Here is an 18719-nt window from a genome sequence, read left to right on the forward strand (position 1 = left end):
AAGTAAAAAAACAAACAAACTGCTGATTCAACTGGAAATGTGTTTGTTGGTCAAAGTTACAAAAGCGAAATGTGTCCACACTCCCATTCACCAACACTTCAAGGTGAAAGTGTTCTCGAATGTGCAGAGTTTCTCTTCACCACTCTGCTGACATTCACATTGTTTGGCATTCTGATACAAAGGGCTACAGGTTACGTTCTCAGTCTGATACCACCACACTATGTGTGTGTCAGTGTTTCTATGAGAAAATGTGTGTAGAATTCTTTTGATGTTGCTGTGTTTTGATGCTATGTTGTGTACATTCTACACCACAGCTGTTTAATCTTTGCCACAACACACACACTCTCTCTGTCCCTCAGACTTTATTCTCTTCATCTTCTGGAAATATTTTTCAAAGATGCTTTTCAAATCATAAGCAAGTGAACATTGCGTGTCCTCCTCATTCGCTGACCTCTGTCTGCCTCTGACCTCCTCGGGACAAAGTTCACAAGAGAGAAAGGAAGTGAACAAGTGCAGCAGCCAGTCGCTGTTCTCACCTTTTAGCGTCCTCTTTAGTCTTTGATTCACGCAGACCTGAGCCACGACCCCGTTTTCTGCGACTCAGCTCTTCCCTCTGTAACACTGATCACTCTCAAGTCGTTTCTCCATCATCTCAAGATGCTGAACGATTGATGGAGAAGCTCAGGTTTCACCGGTAAGTTCAAACAGAGACTCGCCTTTGTTTTAACAGACCACACCGACTTTTAGCGAATCACTTAACCCGACAACCGCCTCCAGAGGCACCTCGGTCTGTTTGTTCATTTGATGGATTTTAGCTTCGCACGAAGTGAAGCGAAACATTACGCTGCTAAATCAGTACTCGATAGTTCATTCTCATCGCAGGCTACATAGACAACCGTGATTAGTGTGGTGGAGAAATTAAATGGCTGCAGCAGAAGAATCAAAGTCAACTTTTGGGGGCGACTGTGGCTCAGCGATAGAGCAGGGTCGTCCTTCATTTAGAGGAATCGGCGGTTCGATCCCCAGCTCCGCTAGTTTGTGTCGATGTGTCCTTGGGCAAGACGCTTAACCCCTAATTGCTCCCGTAGGCTGTGCCTGCGGCGTGTGAACGGGTATGGATGTTAGAGTCCTAATGGGCAGGCGGCACTTTGCATGGAAGCCCCTGTCATTGGTGTGTGAATGAGTGTGAACGGGTGACTGATGACATGTAGTGTTAAAGCACTTAGAGTGGTCGGAAGACTAGAAAAGTGCTATACAAGTACAAGTCCATTTAACTGTGGCGTCCATCTTTAGACTCCATACCTCCATACCTATGTGCTAAATGGTTTGCAGTGAGAATATAAATTAGATCTTAAAATAAATCAAAGCGTTCCAAAGGTGTTCTAACAAAGATGTTTTCATTTTTTCGACAATTAACATAACGTATGCGCCGTAGCAGTGTATCTATTCCTAAAGACTCACACCAAACCCATGCTGTCCTTTGATGTGATGCAGTACTAATGTGTGGGAGTTTTATGCCAACCATTAAACATAGCTTATTAACACCAAACGGTAAATAACACAGCAGTGTGGCCTTACTATCAATAACAGACATTCAGTGTTCTTCACTTAATTGATTATTCAATGAACCAAAACAAATCTACAAACATGTTTGATGAGTTAATTAATGTTTCAATCATAAATACATAACATTTAATGATTCTGGCGTCAAATGTGAGGATTTGCTGCCTTCATTTTATTGGCTTTTGTACTGTTGAATAGATAAACACATTTCAAGGCATCCTTTGGTTCTGAAAAAAAATAACGATGGGCATTTAAAAAATATATATTTTTAATGTTTTATAAAAAAGCCGAAAGCTTCATTTATTTATCAGGAAAATAATAGTCAGATTAAGTGGCACAAGCCTAAAGAATAGTGGAATATTGCTTTTGTTAAGGCACACACTGGTACACTGAGGTCAGTTTGTTACTCGGGGATTTAAGAATATGAAAATTGAGAAAAAAATCCAAGCCAAGATCTGAAGCAGTCATTGCTCCTACAAGGCTTAACCCAAAGGTGTAATATATACCTCTGTCCCCAGCAGACATTCATTTTACCAGCAGAAGAATTATGACTTGAATCTCTTCATATCTATGCAGCCTTTATGCTCTCCCTCCACATAAGATCTCCCACAACCTGCTGCCAGTTCACTCTGATCTTTGCCTGCTGTCCATCCCAAACTGGGCGGACTGATTACTTCAGCCACTCGCTTGTAGCAAGATGAGCACACAAAGGAAATGGAACGTACCAGAAGAATGGGAGATCTGACATTAGAGCATCTATCCGTCTCCCGTCATCTCCCCTGAGACACGCACTGATCTCGACATCAGACGCTCATGCTCCGATGCACCACGTCCAGGGCATAGATGTCTGTCTGTCCCTGCCCCCCCCCCCTCCACCAGCAGCAGCAGGCGCTAAACTTGAAAGGATGCTGAAACTGGAAATTCCGTAACTTTTTTTAAAATTGTACTTTATCTTATTTCGCAAAGGCATAGTGAGAAGGTTGAGATTGTGGAAGTTAAGGTCAGAGCAAAAGTTGTAGGGACTAAATCGAATCTATCACATGAACAGCTGATCTGTGCACGTCACTGACTGCCACCCCGGTCTATCACAGGTCTATCACGGGTCTATCACAGGTCTATCACGGGTCTATCACGGGCAACCCCACGACCCCGTTTTCAGTGGGTCGCGGGCCTTTGCCTGGAAAAACCCCCACAAATACCAACTTGTGCTTTTATTTTGAAGGGGATTTTATTTATGCAGCAGAGTTATTCACACTCCTTCACAGTATTTGGCGTTAATGCCTTGTAATGCTAATACACACCCGCCATTTCACAGTATAGAAGAGCACCCATGAAGTTTGTTTTCATGTGCTAATTAGGGTCGCGGCTTGTCATTAAGGGGTGATGGTGGGTCCTGCAGCCAGACCAGTCGAGAACCACTGATGTAATACATGAAAGACAAAAACTCCAAATGGGTCACGGGCATTTATGGGAGGTGTAATGAATAATTCTGTGAGGAAATAACATAAAGCAACTACTGTACGGACAGCAATATGTATTTCTTTTATTATGTTTTCTCATCCCATTCTAATTAAATACAGGATACCTACATACACACACTAGCCTAATAACCTGGGGGATGAATACTATATTATCAGAGTTCAGAGTAAAGTAGCTGCTCATGCAAGTTTCATCAAACAATGTCTTGCAAGCCATTTGTATTGATCAGCCTGTAGCCAGAATGAATACGGCGTTTGTTCCCAATGGACAGACCAAAAACATCTTAAAGGAGAGAAAAATCAATAAACCTATTTGGCAAAGGCAAGAACGTGTGACATGTTAGCGAATTAGCTGATTTTAGGATTCAGTCACCTCTCGGCTTCCCAGGCATTAACTTTCCTAAAAATCTGTGTGTGTGTGTGTGTGTGTGTGTGTGTGTGTGTGTGTGCATGTGTCAGGACAGACATGTTTCCAACACACAGAAAAAAAAGGCTTTTGGTCAATGTTAACGATCAGAGGCGGGGGCCTCAGCCGTCACATAACCAGGCCAAGAAAATCAATGTCAGTCTCTTCTCAAACCCAAGGCTGTCCTTCACAGCTGTAGGAAGGACAGACCCCAGGCCTCAGTCACTGCTGATCTCTATCTGCCTGTCTGGAAGACTGCTGCCAGCCCCACACGTCGAGACGCACGCTTGGAAAGCAGCCGATTACGTTTAACCATAGAACGGCCATCACCATTTAAACAGGGAATCTCTGCACAATATTCATCACTATCCAACGTAAATGACCGACATCACCCTTTATGTTCACATTTACAGAACATGTCATTTCATCATCATTTCAATTGACAAATGCAAAAAAAAGGCATTATCAGGCTTAACGCACTGTTCTCCCCACCAGTAAGCCTTACTGCACACTCTGAGATATGAGTCTTGACTTAACCTCAGCCAGTCAGTGGAGAAACAGACCAAGACAACAAAACAAATGCATTAAATTGATTCAAAAATACTTCCTAGTATTTAGTTGAAAGTTTTAAATAGAGAAGATCTCAATTTCTGATAGTATTGAAAGAAAATAGATTTATATTTTGCTTATACAAATATATCGACTTTGGTCAGAAGACGCTGTTATTGCGTTCCATCGTTGTCTGACCGCTTTTTATGTATCCATCTGAAAAAAGGAGATCCATCTAACTAGTAGTAAATAACTCCTAACTGTTAGGGGTGGAGTTATTAGCCAAAACATGTACTTATTGCGTCACTGGGACTTATTTTCTTCCCTGAACAGAACAGTGCTAAGTCAACTTTTGCACACCCCTTGACACCCCATGCATAATGTGTTTCAAAGAAAAAACCTGTTATTATACAGAAGCACTTCCAAAAGAGCTTCTCTAGTCCGAGACCAGGCAGGGCAGTCCCTAAGGGATGTGCACACATATGCATAATCCAAATACGTCATGTCTATATTTTATCATTTGAAATGTAAAGACATGGACTGCAAAGCCATCCAAATAGTTTGGAATATGGTTATCGTTGTTATATGGAACGGACATATTGTAATGTATACATCAATGTCAACAATAGGTTGTCTCTCCATTCCTGCGGCACACTAACTACAGCTTTGTATATAACATTACGTTGGTCATGATGCACAACTTAATAATAACTTACGGTTCAACAGTGGACAGTAACAGTCCAGTGTGTATGTAGTAGCATCAGTCTCATGAAACTCAATGAATGAACAGCGACTGTCCACTTCATTGTGCACTGTTTACCGTTCTGAAAGCTAATGTAGATGTAGCCTCTTCCTTTGTAGAACAGTCTCCAAACTGTTCACTTGCCTCTCTAAACAGCGGCCCTGAAGCTGTTTCAGCTTTTAACAAACTAATTAAAGGAGCCCTTGAATAATTAAAACTGCCGTTTCTAATAATAGGAAAGAAAAAAAAAAAAAGTGCAAGTTAATCGCTCTAAATTGCCAACATTTCCGGCCCCGTGGCTTTGGAATTGCGGATGCTTTTAAAACATGGAGCATTTGGTATCTATGTGGATGGAGTCCCCCACCGACACCAACGCCCTTTTTTTTAGGAGAGGTCGTACGCGACACATACTGGGAATCAAATTAACCGGGCCCTGGGAGATTGTCTTCTGGGCAGGTTTAATGTAGATCTCCTTGGAGATACTGCGGGGGAAAATGAAGGGAATATGCAGCCCGATCAGTATCTAACCTCGAATGTAATGGACTAGGTCCAGGTCAAGATGGCCATCTCTGTCTGCGCTCACTAAGGGCAGCTCACAGAGTCCATGTGCCGCCGAGTGCGGTGAAGCTCGCTGTGAAGCCGCAGAACTCGCACTGCTTGCTTTGTTTTCTTACACATCCTGTATCATTTTGTCAGACCACTACTTGCCTTCAATTATATAGTTGACGTCGGCATTAGATTCATTTAACATATTATAACTAGTCAAACACTGTTCCGTTCGCGCTTTTCTGTCCCCAGTCCGAGTCATTTAGTATTGACTATCTGCCTTGAGTCCTGATCCTCCATGTTTATGTCACATCTTTTACAAAATGACAAACCCTCTCTAATCTTTTTTTGGCCTTGTCGCTGCATCGAGGAAACCTTCTCTCCCTCTTAATAAAACGTGTCCTCTATTTTTTTCCGCTTGCTTCGGTGCAGCCTTTGAGTTACTTCAATGACGTGTCATGAGCTCTCCTCTAGCGTCTGCCTGTGCTGTTCACAGCACATCACACACACGAGACTCACACACTGAGCTGAAAGGAAACAAGTGTGCATAAATAAGTTAGATAACATTAATGAACTCTCTCATACTGCATTCGTGTGCGTTTATGGTGCGTGGTGTTTGGCTGCTCACACACACACACACACACACACACACTAACGGAGCTCAGCGGAGTGGAGGAGAGACGGACGGCGGAGGGTTGAGTTGACCACGGCTGTGATCGTTGCTGGGCAACAATAAAGCCAATACCGATCTTTGAGATTGGATCAGGACGTCCCGACTTGTCAATTCACTTCACTTCATCTCAACTGATATGTGACATTTTAATCAAGGTTGTCACAAGCTTGTGTGACTTCACTAGTACTGTATTAAGTCTATCATGGGTTATTTGGGCTTCATATTCCAAATATTATGTAAGATGCATTCATTAACTGTAGGGAGACACCACACATTGGAGACTATTAGCTGGTTTTAATCTTAGATTACTGATATTTAGTGCAAAATCCCCCCCCAAAAAACCCCCAAAAAAAACAAAACAACAACAATCTATTTTTTGTTGATCGCCAACCTGTGTTGGTTTGCAGAACCTGTGTTTCACATATGATGTATGATTTTTCATTGCCAGCCTGGCGTATCCTTATTTGTCTGAAGAGATTCTCACCAGAAAATCATCACCATCAGGTTCGCTTAATAGCATATTTTAACAAAGTATCCATCATGTTCTGAACATTAAAATACATACAGATGATGCTCTGTCCTCTTTCATTCACAATCAGAAATGTTTTGTTCTTCAATAATACACGCAACAAACGAAACCGCGCACGTGCCGTGAACATGAATAGTTCATAATCCAGACACAAAAAGTGCATCTTCTTTTGAATAATGAATAACTCCTCTGACGTAATCATACGTTAAAGGAAAACTCACATTCTCTTTTCAGCAACATGTTCCTGTAGTCCGTTGTGGTGTTGGGGACCCCTCTGTGAGTTATCCTGTCACATTCTGCCAGCTGTTAGCGTTCTGTCAGACAGCGAGTGGTTGCCCCTACGCCTCCCACCTCGCGGCGTCGCCTGTCTCTGATTTGAACGGGCAGAAACGAGGTACAGCTCCACCGTGGTGACTATCACTGATGATTCAATCACTTATTATTAAAATAATGCTATTTGTATTCGTATGTATGAGTTCAGACAAACAATGCTTATTATTAATTAAAGCTTATCATTATGCTGTGAAAACAATGTCAGTTCTGCCAAATGATTGCCATGCAATTCAGTTCAGCAACGCCATCACTACAGAGTTGATGTCCCGCTTTAGCCAAAGGGAACATGAAAGGAAAGCTTGGATTAACATTTAGGCGAAACAAGAAACAAAATTAATCTTTAAATGAGGCTTTGAATAAAACCCTTTTTTCGTCTTAAACCAGGTATACGGTGCTGCAAAACTCATTCACGCAGCATGATGCCATCCAGTTTAAAATGTCATCCTCATTGCACATCCCAAGGGATGATCATTCAGAATTTTTCGGTGACCTCTTTCACCCTACTCAGCAGCCTGGGCATGGTGGACTGTCTGGCCTGAAGCCTGCGAGGCTGCTGCAGAGACATTAGGCCGGGATGACAGAAGTCCTCACACAGGCAGGAATTTCTCCTGACGCAGCAGCGGGCTAAAATGGAAGGAGCTCTACAGCAGCCTGAATCCGCTGCACACAGTCCCCACAGCCATCCGGAGAAAAGCCTGGGATGAGTAGATCTGTGGCTACGGGGCCAGAGTGGCTACAGCATATCAGTGCCGCTGTACTAAACTCAAACGGTCAGACTTTCCTCCTTCATGGAGCAGATGTGAAAGAGAGCTTTATCATAGCCAAAATAAAAAACACATCAAATGTCCCTCTTCTTGCCCTTAAAGCCATTTAAAGACACACAATAAAGTCCCTTTATGATACTGATAGGACGTAAGAAATTGCAGTCTAATTAACACAGCCCACCTAATAATACCCGTAATATCAGAATCCTGTTGTTGAGGTTAACGATGTGTGAGTCGATCCCTGTTAATGGCGTAGTCACAATCATGAGGCTAATGCTGATTGACGGGGCTGGACTGAGGCTACTCCGCTTGACCTTCAGTGGTTTCCTCGGGTGAAGCGAATGACAGAGTTTGAGGTGTGTGACAGTCCCAGTCCCCCCACCCCCCCCCCACCCCCCCACCCCTCTCCGAGATTGATCGGAGGCCCGCATTGTGTTTCCCAGGCTAGTCACGCCTCACTATTGGCAGGCTCACTTAGAGAAACTGACAGGGCACATCATACACACAGCGGACTCCCACTTTACAAGGGAATGGATGCACATTGCTTCTCACACATATAGACACACACAACAAATTCTCTTACTATAGCTGTTCTCTTTTACACTTTTAAACCACACACTATCCGTCTGGTGTGTGTGTGTGTGTGTGTGTGTCTGACCAATGAAAAAACTCCAATCCAAGTGCTCTTTTGTTAAATGCATTTGACTTTGTTTTGTTCCCCTTTTGAGATAAAAATCATTCATAATACGGTTTCCAAGAACAATGCCAGCAAAAAAACTAAATGGCTCATGCAACATAGCCGAAAAGAAAGATGAACCACGCGCGAGCATATCAAAAGAAGTGCAGAATCATAATGTTAGAAGTCTGACTTCATTACAGCTTGACAAAGCAGCGCAAAATGAAGAGGATCAGGGAGGAAAAAAAAGAGGCTCCCATCGGTTAGATGCATTGTGGGAATACAGATCCAGCAGTCTAACAACAACCTTTAGAGCAGCAAAACATTTGAAAGTTAAAAGTGAAATGCATCAGTGGACCTGAGCCATGGCATATATATATATATATATATATATATATATATATATATATATATATATATATATATATATATATATATACACACACACACATGTGTGTCTAAAGGTGGTGTTCACAGACAGGATGTAGCTCTGCTCCAGGTTCCTCACCCTCTCTCTAAGGCTGAGTCCACTCGCCCTACGAAGGAAGCTCAATCCAGCCTCTTGTGTCCGTGATCTCATTCATTCAGTCACTACCCGACGCTCGTGTGACCGCAGGTGAGGGTCAGAACGGAGACGGGTTGTTAAATTGAGGGCTTTGCCTTCCGGCTTAGCTCCCCGTTCACCGCAGCGGTAGGCAGATTAATTACACAGTTTAATGTTAACCACCGCAGTGTGAAATCCAGTTTTACTGTTAGCTACCAATATTCAGTAAAACATGAAATCAGGACATCATATATGCTTTTCAGTCGCCGATCTCTTATAATGTTACATTGTAAACAACTGAACCGTGTTTAGATTGACAGGTTACCTTATGATGCCTTCAGGCTCTGTTCAGTGAAAATGAGGATTGGGCGAAGTTAAATTATGACGATATCATAAGGAGATATTTTCACAGCAATATAAAATAGATACGAGAGATGAATTATGAGCTGTTTAACCCTATCTCTAAGCAGCTTATAATACATTAAAACTACTAATGAGAAGATTTGTTTTAATTGATAAAGATAGTCTTATTTCCTTATTTGAATTATGTGTTTTTATGAGGTGGAATAAAACCACTAAGTCAAAGGAAAACATTCATAACTTTTGATTTATATTTTTGGTTTTCAGACTTCAGAGTGGTTGAAATTATATTTTGGACGGTGCCAAAATTAATTAGTCTGGAGCCTTGTCGACCATCTGCTATCATCAAACAACAATATGGATCATCAATGGTCAGCAATTAGTTTTCGGCAGCGAAAAGGGATCTCTAAAAGTTCCGTGTACGGACTGTGAGTTTCATGATCTGCTGCACCAGCGTCCGCAGCACTGCTGAAGCCGCGCCGAGCAGCCTGACCGTCTCACGCTCCGTTTGACCTCGTTTACCTGGTGAATAACGCCCTGAGATACTTGAGCTCCCTCACATGGAGCGGTGGCTAACTCCACACCAGAAGGGGAGAATCCATCTCTTTCAATAGAGAAGCCGTGGCCTCGGACGTGGAGGTGCCGACTCTCTTTCCGAACCGCTTCGCACTTCCCCGATGCTCACCCAGCTAGCATCGCTGACGGAGCAGACAGAACTCTCGCTCTTCCACGACACCGATGTCGTCCGAGGTGTACAAGTCAAAACCTGTCAAAGCTGCACTTTTGAACAATAGGTGGCTTATATCACTGTTGAATAAAACATAAACATAAAACCCTATCACGGATCCTTGATGCGCTGTCTGAGGAACCGGTCTAATGAAACACTTTCTGTCATTACTGAGGTTTCCAGCGAATCCTTCCCAGATAACAAATATTGCACAGCAAATAAACTCCCATAACACCACAGCATTTTAACTTTGTATTTGCGTGGATTAATACAAACAAGACATGACAGGATAATCAGCGAGCGCTCCATTTAGTGTCCTTTGGACGGAGCCGGACTCGCTGTTCCCGCCTGTTTTCGGTCTTCATGCAGAGTATTTCAGTCACAGCGTATGCAAATGAGCTTATTACCCACATATTCCAGCGAGCACCGAGAGCTGAGTGGCAGCTGGTGCTAAACTAGTCAGATGTTCAAAGTTGCTAATAGAACACAGTATGCACTGGAGGGAGCAAGCCTCTAAATGTAAGACACACATGTAGTACAGTATCTGTGGATTTGATCGGTTGCTAATCACTCAACCTTTGCAGGTTGAGGGTTTTTGGTGTCCAATCATCACCGTGTAACAGAATCAGTAATGTCAAACCTGTGCCTTTGAAAGTGACACGTATATTCATGGCCTCTTTAATTACATGCACCTCCACAATCTAATGCAATTCAATCCAACTGCTCTGCTATAAAGTCTACTTTTATGATGGCTGTAGTTACAGGTTTTTTTGACACTGTAATGGAGGATATTGTACTGGACTATTTTGAGGTGTTTGTGATATTCTGACCCCACATGCATGTTAATATGGAGCATGGAAGCATTGAAGGGGAGGGGCTTCAGAAGCCCGGGAGTGTATCCGCCCAGCTTACACGGGAGCTTTAATTCGAGGTGCAGCCGTTGTGATTCTGTGAAACTCGTCCTGGATCTGAAAGACAAATGATCAAACCGGCTTTGAAGCCTCAGATCTTACAAGTGTTCATCGTTTTGAGACCTCCTTTCACAAACGCAGCTTGGTCTGATCTACCGCCGTTTTAAAAGTAAACTACGCACACACTGTAAACGGGCCGGTAGTTCATACAGAATACTTGGGGAAAGTAGCATAGAATTGTGACATTGAGCCAACCGCTTTTTTTTAGTCCTTGATATGTTTTTAATTGAATCAAAGACGACGCTGAGTCCCTCAATTCTGTCATTTTGAATTCCAGCGCAGTAAAGTTGGCGGGTGACGCAAAACGAATGACTAGAACGGTGGAATAATTACATTTGAGTGTTGATTGTCACATCTGCGTGGCGTTTCTATCCACGTCTACAACAGTGTAGCAATGTCAACACCTTCCTTTTCTCGTACACGACTCTTTCTCCGTTGCTGTTGTCGCAGACCAGGAACACGCTTGTTTCCAGACAATCACCTCCGGTGTTTTATTTGTGATTGAGTCACACGCCGACCCGCTTGCTAAGTGGCGGTAACTAAGTGAGGCTAAAAAATGGCCTTTTGAACTTTGGTTCTGCAATACTTCTATCAATCTGCGTACCGTGTAGCGGCTCTGTACCATGAAGGCTCTGCACGATTACACTAAGCATTACGGCCCGACTGTAGACCAATTAAAAAAAAACGCTTATATTGAGGAGCCAAGATTTAACACCAAGAAACCACAACATATCTATGAATGCATATCAAATGTAGAAGATTCTTGCATCTGCATCTTAACAAGTTGACTTTAACAGCAACTCTATATGTATTCATCCTGACGCCTCTTGACCACAGATTGCAGTCAGGAGCCATGCAGCCATGTAATCATTTCACTCTTAAGCAGGGCGTTAAATGCATTTGAATCCGACCAGATATTGAACATTATCACGCTGACGTGTCACAACTGTACGATGAGACACCACCTAGCTCTGCTAGAAATTGTCAGAGTGACTATTACAACCCGTGGCTGGAATTTCGAGCGGAGTCCTGCCCACTTCCTCTGGTCCAGTGACCCTGGGGTCATGAGTAAATCCAAGAAGAGAACGACGTCTCTTACCTTTTTTATTTCCTGTGCATAACCCCACACTTAAGACTCACTGGGAAGTAAGGATAGTGTCCTAAAGCTGGCATCCGTTTGGACCTGTATGACATATTAAAGCTATACAAACTTAATGTAAACATACGAGAGTCCATGGAAATATAAAAACATTGTTAAAAGAGACTCACAACACGACAACTAGCACAGCTGTTCAAAATGACTGTACTGTATTCAGTGACCCACAATTTACTCCATACAGCATGTGTTACATAATCCTAGGAATGTAAAGAAAAAAAATAATTTATACATTTACTTTTTAGACTTCTTAAATAATTCAGTTGCATTAAAGATTTAGTTGATCCACATACATTATGTTGTTGTACATGAATGGAATTCTGCGTCACAAACTTAACATTTCCCAAATGCAATTCCAACAAAACAGTGCCATGCATCTTTAATGAGGGTGGATACTCATGTCAGAGTTGCAAATGAAACCGAATCTATCGACAGCTATCGACTCATTGATGGATGGAGGCCAATGGCTCCTTGAGCGCAGCGTGGGCCAACATGCCCAGTGCAGTGCAGTGCATTCATTCGTTATCCGTCGCCGCTGCTCCCTTCTTCTTTAAATGCCTGAACCTTTAACCCCAATGTTTTTCTCCAAGATGCAGTGGAGTGACCCTATTGTTCCGTCCTCTTTTTATAACATTTGTTTTCCCTATTTAGAATGGAGCTTAATTGAATTTGGCCCGTGGGGCATTAATCTTGGGGCTGTGTGGTCGGAGGCTGGAAATTGGATCCAGGTCAGGTTTTTACATGTTGTAATTAAGGTCACCGGGGGCGAGACGGAGCGGGAGGGAAATACGATGGGGGAGGAGGGATGCAGGAGGTTGGAGGGAGAAGTATGGAAGTGGGAGAGTGAGGTTGTTCCGATGAGCAAGTAAAGACATGGGAGGAAAGAAAAGGATGAAAACAAAGGCTTAGAGTCCTGAGGAAGACGAAGGGAAGAGTGTAATTGTTATATTTACAGACCAGAAGAGAAAGTGAGGGATGGGGAACTCAATGAAAGAGGGATTAGGAAGATAAATAGGATGAGCAGCATATAGACTGTAACATATTTTCACTGGTTATCGGCTGACTAAAGGCATTTTGTTATTGCAAGCGAAGCCAAAAGGCCTGTGATTACAGCATTGTTGCAGTTTCTTTTCTCTCTCTATCGCTCCGTGTTTCCGACTGTCTCACTTTCTCTGTGCTCGTCTGCTTCCCAGAGAGACAAAGTCAAGACGGGGGGGGGACTGATGAAGACAGGGATATGGTGAAATGGAGAAGGGACGACGGGGAAGGAGGGGGAATGGAGAGATGAGGCCCATCAGGAGATGAGTGTAACAGGAGTAGAATGATAATGACCAGTGAGCCCTTGCTTTCCACTGCTGTCTCTGCAATGTCGGTGTCACCGGGAGAAATCCGCAGAGCATGCACGCTCTGTAACGTCTCATCTAGTCCCTGCCTACACACGGCCTCTGCTCTCTCCGACTCAAATCTGCGATACAGAAGCTGCTGTGAACCCCTTGAGGGACCAGGAACTCCCAACAATTACCACGAGGAACATCAAAGGGGTCATACTCTCATGGAATTAATCATCCCCTTCTATGATACACACACACACACACACAGTCACACACACTTGCCGAGATGAAGCAGTCTTGCTTCATCTCCTATTTCGACAGTTTAAGCATTGTTCGATTGCATAAAGCTCATGAATACTCGCTCCGTGATAAAAGCATTTCGGGGCGACGGGGTTAGAGAGCCAAGAGTTAAAACCACGCTCTAGTACCACACTCCCTCTAATGTTCTCAAAGCATTTAAATGTAGACTGCAGCAAAATTGAAAGCTGAATAAGTAAATTCTAGGCAGCATATTTAATAGTCTTTTCAGGAAGAAGAAAAAAAAAAAAAAAAAGCAGCGCTGGCCAGCCGACTAGAATGAAATGTAATGAGCAAAAAATAATCACTCTCTTTCACAGTTTCTCTCCCTCTGTCCTGGAGAAAATTATATTTCTGCATTTAGTAAATAAAAAAAGAAGAAGGGGGAGCTAATCTCTTTGCTGGAAGAGGAGGACGGACTAATGAAACATGTTGACACATGTATTAGAGGCTGCCATAATTGAATAAGGGGATTTGGAAGAGGGAGAGAACATTATTAAGATATGTGAGGATTTAAAATGGTAGAGGGCCTCACCAGCGCAGAGAGACGTCTCCTCCTAGTGAGAGAGAAAGAGGCCTGGCTTCTATTAGACTTGCCCGTCTGTGTCCATATTTTATGTTTAGCTCTATTTACCTAAAATAGATATCTTTGAGAGAGCACAGCTGGTATCTCTAGTTCAAATGACGGACTCAGACCTTTAACTTTCATGCTTTCATTGAAAACCCCCTCCCTGCAACCATGCAATCAACAAATGTAGCAAGAAAAGCACCTTTCCAACAAAAAAAGAAGGATAAAACTAATGTTCAAATCAAGCAGAATGTCTCCCTCCTAGAGCCGGTGTGTCAGGCGCCCAGAGGCATGATGGGTGAGGAGTGCCTCACAGGGGGAACTGAAAGAAGTTAGTTAACCACTGCTATAAGAAAGAAACATGATGGGTTGGCCTGACGATGAAGCTAGAGGAGCAATCGACGTGTCACCAAATTAAAAGCTATGCTTGCTCGCATTTATTTCGGCAGTAACCCACCCTCTGCTTTAACCCAACTGGTTGTTACAGATGGCTGCCAGCTCAGAGCCCGGTTCTGTTTCCAACCATCTAGAACCATCTCATTCCTACTAATGAAGAGACGGATATTTGCCCGAGCATTATTGACCGAATAGAGCAACAAAAGACACAACTATTACAAGGACTGTGACTGCTTCTACGGGGGGGGGGGGGCGGCGGCATCACTTCTCTGCCTTTTGATTCAACTTTAGCTTTAGTGTTTAAATATGAATTAACTTTCACCATGCCATATGCCTCACTTTTGATTCTCGCCAGTGTAACTTTCTTCTCAATCTTCGTCATTTAAGCAAATTAAAAAATAAGAGCTGCAGGTAATAGCTGAGTGGAAACACTGGTTTCAACCTCTGCTGCATGAAGAGGAGCTTTGCAGTAGATCGTGGATAGTGCAGTGGTGGACTCCTTGCTCTGTAGGAGGACTAACTTTAATTCCTTGAAGGGAAACATAAACCTTCCCAAAGGCTCATAAAAGACGTTAATTGACGTTAATTGCTCCGTTAATTAATGCGGCGTTACACAATTCCTGCGTTACATAGTGACTCGTTTCTTTCTGACATTGCACCCAGGCAGCGTTCCAGATGTACCGTCAAAGCGGACGTAATGACACTCCTCCACGCTGACATGTTCCAACCACACATTAACGAGAGGGAGATTACAGGCCAGGTGGGGCTTCAGCTGACAACTGCAGTCGTACATCCCATCATGTAGCGTACTGTGACTGCGCTCTGTCCTTCCCTCTGGAGTGTTTCAGTCATATGGCCAATTAGTAGACATTCACACTCTTTGAAAGCATGCCCCCCCCCACCCCCACCCACCCCCGTAATCCCCCACTGCATGTCGTCTTGATAATGAGATGTAGTGAAGGTAGGGGGACGGTGCATGTGTTAGATGGGGCTAACGATTGTCTCTAATTGACCCTTGCTTGTGAAAGTGCTAATATTTGCCAACTGCACTGTCGGCGGAATACATTTGACATTTTAAACGTTGATGTGTGAACATTAATATTTAATTAATATAATGGAATCTGAGTAGGTAGCGGGTATTGTATTCATTGACCGACTGGTATAAGCAGTGACTCGACTAGGAATCAATAATGTAATATTCAAATATGTGTTGAAAGGCCTGCTAAGGTTCTTTTGATGAACGAGCATAAAAGGAAGACAAGTTAATATTATCATAAGACTTCAGTATTACTCCTAAATATCAGAAATATAAAACAATAAGCTCAATGCCTGAGCATTTATTTAATAAAACATCTTAACAATATCTATTAAATCTGAACAAACCTTAAAATATGGAGGCTACTGGAGAGTGGATGTGTGTGTGTGCAGCGTCTAATGGTATTATGTAAATGTGGTCTCTGTGTTTTTGCAGGTCGTGACCTTTCCCAGTTTTTAATTCCTCTCCAAACATTTTGAGAAATGACTCACACTGACCTAGACGGATCAAAGCCACCTATCTTTATCTCCAAATGGGCTTAATTGGGCAGATGATGTGTGTAGTCAAAGGTTTTAACATATTACTGAGGCTCGGTGAACCACAATAATTCCCCCTAGTTAAGATAAAGAAGCCCGTGCCAACTGTCTGCCGTGCTTTCAGTGAATGTGCTGTGCGCTCTCTGCATCAAGTGAAGTTGTCGAATGAGCCAGACGATAAGAATCCTTAGCAAGGTTACTGTGAAGTAACAGGTTTCCTTTTAAGAAGAAGGCTTCACAATCAGTCCTGCGTTGCACTGCTTTTGTCACAGGTACAATTGCTAAGTGCATGCATAAATCAGACACTGAATGACATCTTTTTACCTTTTGTGTCGTTGAATAAAAAAAACAAAAATAAAAAAAAAGGCAATTTCAAAATGTAAGACAATACTTGCTGTGCGGCGTTTTCTTCCTGGCAAATGAAAAGCAAAGCTGGTAAGAGGTCGTCGCAGCCTTCTGAAACATTTTACACCAGGCGCAAAATTCTCCACCTCAATTTTTCTTCTCGCTAATTTTGAGAATTCACAGTACAGTGGGTGGTTTTGTGCTCGCCAGAGCATACAAGCAGAGTCAATGAGGCAAGCGGAATAACATTAGATCCCCTTGTTTGAAACTGCAATCCATGGAGCAGGTAGACGGGGGGGGGGGGGGGGGGGGGGGGGGGACTCTGATCAAGTGCATAACTAATGACTGCTGCTCCAAATGTCAGCGAGACGCAGGGCCAACCCTGACGGTCGCCTTCTTAGCTGACATCACACAAGAAGTATCAAATTACAGATCAAAAAGCTGGTTTTCTCCGTGACACAAGGGGACGAGGATATAATGAGGACTGGTGGTGGGACGGGGGACGAGGAGGGGGACGTGACGTCGTCACATGAAGCCACTGGCCTCATCCTACCATGTAGAAGTGCTCAAACGTTGTCATGCGGCTAACGGCACAGACGTGAGTACAGTGTCATCGCTGTTTGTCTGTTCGCACTCCCATTGTTCAATTCCCACAGCCAGTTTGCAATTCTTTTTCATTCCTCTGATTTACTAAGTGCTTTTAAAGATAAAGAAAAGCGGAATCGCAGCGCACATTAGTGTGCCTGTGACACTATGTGCAAACAGAATAGTCTATGAGCTCTGAGATCTGAGCTCGCAGTTGTGACGGCGCTGTCAACATCGATGGTGCTCTCTAATAAATCCCATTTTGCACTAATCTTGTTCCTTTAAGATAAAAAAAACGACTTCCATTCGGAGCTCGTGCCGACGCCAGGAACAAGCCTGCTTCCACAGGTAGCAGGCTTGTTCCTCCTCCACCACTCTCAACGTGCCTGTGTGTGTGTGTGTGTGTGTGTGTGTGTGTGTGTGTGTGTGTGTGTGTGTGTGTGTGTGTGTGTGTGTATTGATTTTTACAACAATGCCCTCCTGAGGAAATTTAGAGTAAAACAGTGAAGAGGCAGCGCTCCTCTAATCTCTGTGTATTTGTACACTAATCTTTCCCTCTGACTTTCCTCTTTGTATCTATTAATCTGCGTTTGTCTCGCTGTCCCTTCGGCCATCCAGTTTGACTCCATTTTGCCTAATTCATATTCATATATAGTATCATAAGCAATTATGGACCTGCACCGCTAGAAATGGTTCATTCCCAGCTTCAATGGAGAAAGCATTAATGATGAAGTTAATTAAGGTCCTGCTGTGAGACATCAATGCAGGGCTTATCTACGTAATATATTCATAACGTCTTATAAATAAAGTGATAATCTGAGTCCAGGAGAGGTCATGTGATCTCAGCCTCTGCCCCTGAGTCTCCTCAAGAGAAATGTCATCATGGCTGTGATGAAGCTCAAAAACAGTTCAAGGCCGTAGAACATTAAGCTGCGACCTTTATTAGTCTTCTCAGAAACAAATGAAGAACAAGTTGAAGTGTAAAATTACTGACGTGACATTTGTTCTAACCCCGTCTCTATTCAGTATAGTTAATCATCTCCTTACACTAAGCCTGCTTTTATAAATGATCCATGGGGAATAGGTTATCTGTGTTCAGAGGGGAGGATGCAGCTTGGTTGTTTGTCAAGCAAAAATGATGAATGGACATCGATGCTAATTTACTTACCAGAATGGTCCGAATTCACCAGAGGAAACCGGCTTATTGTGGTTTTAGAGGGACGACGCCAAACGCCCGCTTTGAGTTTATCATCCATTTATCAAAGAACAGCCCAGTGACCACCTGCTCTTACTGATGGATTGTAGTCTTACTTATAAGAACAACACTGTTTATCGGATCAATCTCATTCCACTTCATCAACTGTGTCTTTATATGATACACTGCATGACTACAGTGTGGACTAAACATTAATAGAAGACCACCAGGATCTTAATAGGAACACATAAGCACTAACAATGTGTGCATAACAAAGGAAATAACACGCATTTAAAACAATAGCCTAACTCCTATGAGTTAATTAGGAGCCTCCAGTAGGTGTAGCCAAATTGACTTTGAGCGTTTAACACTGGAGATCTCCAACAGAGGTAACTATTCACTTGAACTGTGTC

The 18719-nt window shown here is 43.0% G+C and overlaps 1 protein-coding gene across 14 annotated transcripts in view; it reads left to right on the forward strand.

Annotated features, from left to right (window-relative positions):
• Positions 1–18719, forward strand: part of nrxn2b (neurexin 2b) — a 645600-nt gene that overhangs the window by 200960 nt on the left and 425921 nt on the right. The window lies entirely within an intron of this gene.

Source organism: Cebidichthys violaceus, unplaced genomic scaffold (assembly GCF_023349555.1).
Source record: "Cebidichthys violaceus isolate CVI_PGR_0920_01 unplaced genomic scaffold, fCebVio1.0.p SCAF_19, whole genome shotgun sequence".
In the NCBI taxonomy this organism is placed as follows: Eukaryota; Metazoa; Chordata; class Actinopteri; order Perciformes; family Stichaeidae; genus Cebidichthys; species Cebidichthys violaceus.